The sequence below is a fragment of the Mauremys mutica genome, chromosome 1 (assembly GCF_020497125.1).
Source record: "Mauremys mutica isolate MM-2020 ecotype Southern chromosome 1, ASM2049712v1, whole genome shotgun sequence".
Taxonomy (NCBI): Eukaryota; Metazoa; Chordata; order Testudines; family Geoemydidae; genus Mauremys; species Mauremys mutica.
In genome coordinates this window covers 91,180,266-91,186,465 of record NC_059072.1, presented here as the reverse complement: position 1 = coordinate 91,186,465, position 6,200 = coordinate 91,180,266, and positions in this window count along the sequence as shown.

The window sequence follows — 6,200 nt, the reverse complement described above, 5'->3', positions numbered from 1 at the left end:
TTCAATAGCTCAGACACAGGAGTGGGTGGGTGAGATTCTGTGGCCTGTGTTGTGCAGGAGGTCAGGCTAGATGATCATAATGGTTCCTTCTGACCTTAAAGTCTATGATCTACACAGCTATTTTTAGCACTATAGCCCAAGCTCCACAAGCCTGACTCTGTAAACCCCAGCTCCAAGACTTGCTGCCTTGGCATTTTTTTTTGCCTTGTAGACATGTGCTGTGATGCTCAGAATGGGGGAATCACACCATTTTTCTTCGCAGCAGCACCTCGTATATCCCTAGAGAGTGCTTTTGGGATCATGTTTTTCATCAGTCTGGGCCATGTTTGACTTTAATCTATCTCTAGATATTGCAACACAGAGCAGACAGCTTCCCCCCCCCTCTGTTAAAATCAAGGCAATGCACCTGTTCCCACTGAAATCAATGGCAAAACACTGACTGATTTCAATGGGAACTTGGTTGGGCCCTAAAATCTGAGAGTGAGATTGTTTATGTCCCGGGAGAGTTCCATGCTAGTTTCATGGAGGTTAGGTCCCTCAATGGCTATTAGCCAAGGTGGTCAGGGCTGCAACCCCATGCTCTGGATGTCCCTAAGCCTCTGACTGCCAGATGCTGGTACTGGATGGCTGGGGATGAAACACTTGATATTTGCCCTGGTTTTTTCACTCCTTCTGAAGCATCTGGCATTGTTCACTGTCAGAAGACAGGATACTAGGCTACATGCACCATTGGTCTGACCCCGTATGGCCATTCTTATGCCAATCAGAATATATGCCACTCGAGATCCCCAGTGGGACAGGTGGAGTACTCTGATCCTGATTTGTAGAGTTGTAAGGAATAAATTACAGGTAGATTCCTCACTTATTCCAATGATGCCCAATATACTAGCAACAGCACTAATATGCTTAGACATGAGACTCATAATGGTACAGTTCTGATGGGTACCATCAATTTTATCTGCCATCTGGTAGAGCATTTTGATGGTCTCCTCTATCTGCTGTTTCTGCTCAGGAACTTCTTTACAAAGAATGTCACGTTTCTGACTCTTCCAAAGTTTTCTGCAAACGTTCTGATTTCCTCCTGCCTGTTAAAGGGTGTGTGTGTGTGGGGGGGGGGGGGTGTTCAAGGAGATGCCCATATGGACAGCAACAAAACAAGCCGTAGACACCGTTTTGTAAAACACACAGTTAGAGGGCCTTCCCTTCACCCTCCCACTTCCCTGGTTCTTGTCACGCAGACAGCAAGCAGCAAAAGACCAGAACCCCAAAGTGCAGACAATGCGATGTTTACTGGGGTTAGTTTCCAAGCAAACATATCCCGTAACCCTTCACACCAATCGGGCTTATCTCTATACGCCAATAGAGTCTGTTCCCCAGTGATCCCTTCCCAGCTCTGACGCCACAGAGCATTTACCCCGTGTCCCCATTCCCAGCTCTGACACCGCAAAACCTTGTCTGTGTCCCTGTTCCCCGTAGGGTGACCAGAAGTCCCTATTTTATAGGGACAGTCCTGATTTTGGGGTCTTTTTCTTATATAGGCTCCTATTACTCCCTACCCCCATCCCGAATTTTCACACTTGCTGTCTCGTCCCCCTAGTTCCCCATGAGACATTTTGTTTACATTGGCCGTCTGCAGGCATGGCCCCCCCCGCAGCTCTCAGTGGCTGCGGTTCGCTGTTCCCGGACAGTGGGAGCTGCGGGAAGCAGCAGCCAGCACATCCCTGCAGCCCACGCTACTTCCCACAGCCCCCATTGGCCAGGAACAGCAAAGCAACAGAAATTGGGACAATGGGAGCAAGAAAACCGGCATGAGAAGAAACAATTTGTTGACTGTGAGCAAGAGAGCGGAACAGGCACATCCTGGCCCCACCAGTACCTTTAAATTAGCGATCGTGTTTCTCAAACCTCCAGAAATGTTATTCCACACAAAAAGCACACTCGAATAGACATGATGTGTGACGCTCTCCTACAGTTAGTTCTCAGCTTCTTCAACCCACATGGCTGACGGACCTACTTCCCACAGCTTTCAAGAACACTGGCCTGTTTTGCCACGTAAGTGATGGATAGCTAAGGGGTCCTCACCCTTTCTTTTTATAGAGCCAGCACCCAGCCTGTCTCTCTAATATCCTGGGACCAACATGGCTACAACTACACTGCATGCTTCTTTTTAATAGTCCTGTGCAAAGTTCCCTCTAACTTTTTCCATCCACATGCGGAATTAATTTTGTTCTGTGCATTAATATCGAGGTAATGTGAGGATGTGTGCCACCAGTAGAAACAAAAAACCTAGATATAGTATATATTTTTTAAAAGTTACCATAGGGATAATTATTCCAGCCAGGACCGGTTAGGCATTTTAGAACCCACTACACACAGAATTAAATTTAAGCATAAGAGAGAAATATAAAATTATGAAATGCATAGACCAGTCTGTAGACAGGCGGACTCACCCCAGCGGCGCCTCCTGCTGGTGACTTCTGGGAATTAGCTCGTTCCAGCTCCGGAGCACCCTCTTCAGGCCGGTGATCCGCCTGTCCTCTGGCCCCCATGTCCCTCCCTGGACCCCAGTGCCCTTTTAGCTGGGGTGCTGCCCCCTGGCTGTAACCCCTCAGTCTTAGGGTCTCCCCTCCCCGGAGAACCCCCACCCACTATTCCCACGTCGCCTCAGTATAAGGCTACTGCCAATCATTGTCTAGCAGCCTCACACCCTGGGGCAGACTGCAGTATCAGCCTACTCATCACTGGCAAGGAAGGTTTGGACCTGCTGCCTTTGCCTACCCCTGGGCTGCCCTCTGCAACCCCCAATACCTGTTGGCCATGTGCTAGGCTGCAGCCTGGGGCTTTCCAGGCTGGAGCTCCCCAGCTCTTCTGCCTTTCCCCAGCCCTGCTCCACTCAGGTAGTCTGCTCAGGTCCCTGCAGCCAGGCCCATCGCCCTCTACAGCTAGAAAGAGGTTCTTTGGGCTTCTGGCTCACATAAGGACCAGCTGGGCCTGATTGGAGCTTGGCCACAGCTGAGCCTACCTTCCCTAATCAGCCCAGGCTTCTTACCCCAGTCTCAGCCCTCTCCTAGGGCTGTTCGAAGCCCCGAAGGGCAGGAGCAGGGGACCACCCTGCTATACAGTCAAAAAACTAAAACAACATACTTGGAAGGAAAGAATAAAATTACAGAGAATATATGTGCATTGAAGGAAATATCAAGAACTAACAACAACAACAAGTATGTGTTGGGAGGTGAGTGTAAGACAGAGACACACACAGAGGGTGCATGTGTGTCTGTGTCACATAGTGTGTGTGTCAGAGAGAGAGTCAGTCAGTCACACAGTGTGTATGTGTGTGTGAGAGAGACATTGGCACTCACCAGTCTGAAGCCTGCTTGTTCAGATACAGCAGCAGCCGCCAGCAAGCTCTGTCCCACGTCCCACTCCTGAGCGCTGCAGAGATGGGGTACAGAGGCGAGGGGGGACACCCTGACATCAGATCCTCCTCACCCCCACCCCCACTCCTTTGTCTAGGAGAAACTTGTTTAATCAGCTGCCTGCGCAACATATTTTAAGACTATATTACAACACACATACATAAACTCTCTATACACAACCCATACATACATCACACAATGTTATCTGTAACCAGCGTGTCACCAGTTCTATAGGATCCCTTACAAAATACACTGTTTGGCTAAATATTTAGACATCAGTGAGTTGAGTGTGCCCTTTGCCAGTTAGCACAAAGGGGACTTCAGGTGGTCACAGCTTCCCTCTTACAGGGCTGTAGGAGGGTCAGCCACTGGGACAATTTCCAAGTCATATTCTTGGAGCCTCATGCTCCACTGCCACAGTTTGGAATTGGTGTCTTTGGTTCTCTGTACCCAAATTAATGGAGATTGGCCAGTTCAAGCCCTGAACTCTCTGCTAAAGAGAGAGGCCCTTAATTGTTTGATTGCCTACTCAACAGCATAGCATCCTTCTCCTGTAATTCTGTTCAGTGGGAGTCAGTGTTTTGCTCAAGAAAGCAAGGGGCTTTTGTTCCTTTCCCCTGATTGCACTGCTGCTGCACTTAAACCAATGTTGACACACCAGTACATAGTTCAAACCCTTTATCAAAATCAAGACTGGCCAGAACAGGCTTTTCAGAGAGAATTTTCATTGACCTTATCAAAACCCTGTGGACAAGCCTTTGCTCACATGACTGTGTTTGGTTTTGTCTTCTTGCACAAGCCTGTGATAGCAGACACAATGTCCCTGAACCCCTGCACGAATCGGCAGTAACAATTAACCAAACCTATGAAAGACTGGAACTCCGTTTTGGTTTGAGATATAAGTCATTAACAATGGCTTCCACTTTCAAGGGGTCAGGAAAGATTTGCCTGCTCTCAACCCAGTGTCCCAAATAAGGAAGTTTGGCCACTCCAACTCCATATTTTACAATACTACTGCATCTCTGAGTTTGGGCAATACATTTCCCAAGTGATTCTTGTGCTCTGACCAAGACCTGCACAATATCGTGATAGGGTTGATATGAGCTCATCCAAAGTCCTTTGATTGGCAAGCCTCCGAGAAGTGGCTCCTGCATTAACTAACCCAAGTGGTAACATTTTGAATTCATAAAGTCCCATATCTGCAGATTTCTTCTGCATCGTTGTCTAAAGGAATCTGTCAATAACTTTTTACCAAGTCTATTGTGCTCAGATATTTTGCTTTGCCAAAAGTATCTAGCACATCATCAATTATGAACACAGGATCTGCTTCAGGAACTGTGACAGCATTAAGTTTTCCATAATCAACACAAACCCTAACAGAGTTATCTTGCTTAGGAACCAACACAACAGGTGAAGCCCAGGAGCTATCAAACTCCTTCATAATCCCCCATCCAGCATACTCTGTATTTCTTTACAAATTTGCTCCTCCACTTTGCCAGTGGTTCAGGATGCCCTGCTAGGGGGCAGGCTGGGGTCCCATTGTCGATTGCATGGACCTTCTTATTGGTCATCCCTGGCATGCTGGAAAAATACCTGCTTGTGACTTTGCAGCACAGCCAGAATTTCTGCCCTTTCAGTCTGTGTCAACTCTCCGTATGTCAATGCCCTCGAGTGATGAGTCATCCTGGCAGAGAGGTAACACGGTGGGTTATGGTTCTGGGCTCCCTGAGGCGAGCAGCACAGGATGGCTTCTGATTGATAAAAAAACCAACAAATCTATAACCAATTGATATCAAACTTTCCTAAAAAAGTGTCCCTAAATGGTCAGAGATGCAACCCCATGCTATGGGGTGTCCCTAGCTCAGTGGTTCTCCAACTTTTGTACTGGTGACCCCTTTCACACAGCAAACCTCTGAGTGTGAACCCCCCTGCAATAAATTAAAAACACTTTTTAAAGTATATTTAACACTATTATAAATGCTGGCGGGGAAGCAGGGTTTGGGGTGGAGGCTGACAGCTCATAACCCCCCACATAATAACCTTGCAACCCCGAGGGGGTCACACAAGCCCCAGTTCGAAAACCCCTGCCCTAGCTTCTGTTTACCAGAAGCTGGAAGTAGATGACTGGGGATGGATCACTTGATGATTTCCTGTTCTGTTCATTTCCTCTGAAGCACCTGGCATGGACCACTGTCAGAAGACAGGATACTGGGCTAGATGGACCATTGGTCTGACCCAGTGTGGTTGTTCTTATGTTCTTATAAATAGTTATATAAAAAATGGATCCCCTTTTGATTTGGTGCTATGAAAGACTCCAAATAATCTATTAATATTGTCTGTCCTTAATCCAACTGAAGCCAGGCATATTATTTATCTAAGTTCTGACAGTGCTCTCAGTGCTGTACATGAAGACAGATGCTACCCCAAAGAGCTTACAATCAAGAAGACGGAGAGAAAAGACTGGATCCATAAAGGAAGGAGTAAAGAAAGGTCCTGTCTAGCAAGTAGAAGGAAAGCCTTGAAGGAATGAAGTAGGGAGGATGTCTGATTCAAAGAATAACCAACAAGATAAGAGAAAGTTTCTAAAAAGAAGGCCTCTGACTAGGTGACCAGATAGCAAGTGTGAAAAATCAGGACGGGGGTTGGGGTTAATAGGAGCCTATATAAGAAAGACTCAAAAGTCGGGACGGTCTCTATAAAATCGGGACATCTGGTCATCCTACCTCTGACCGATAGGGATGACTGCAGATGGTTTAAATAAGACAAAGAGAATCTGTATGCAGG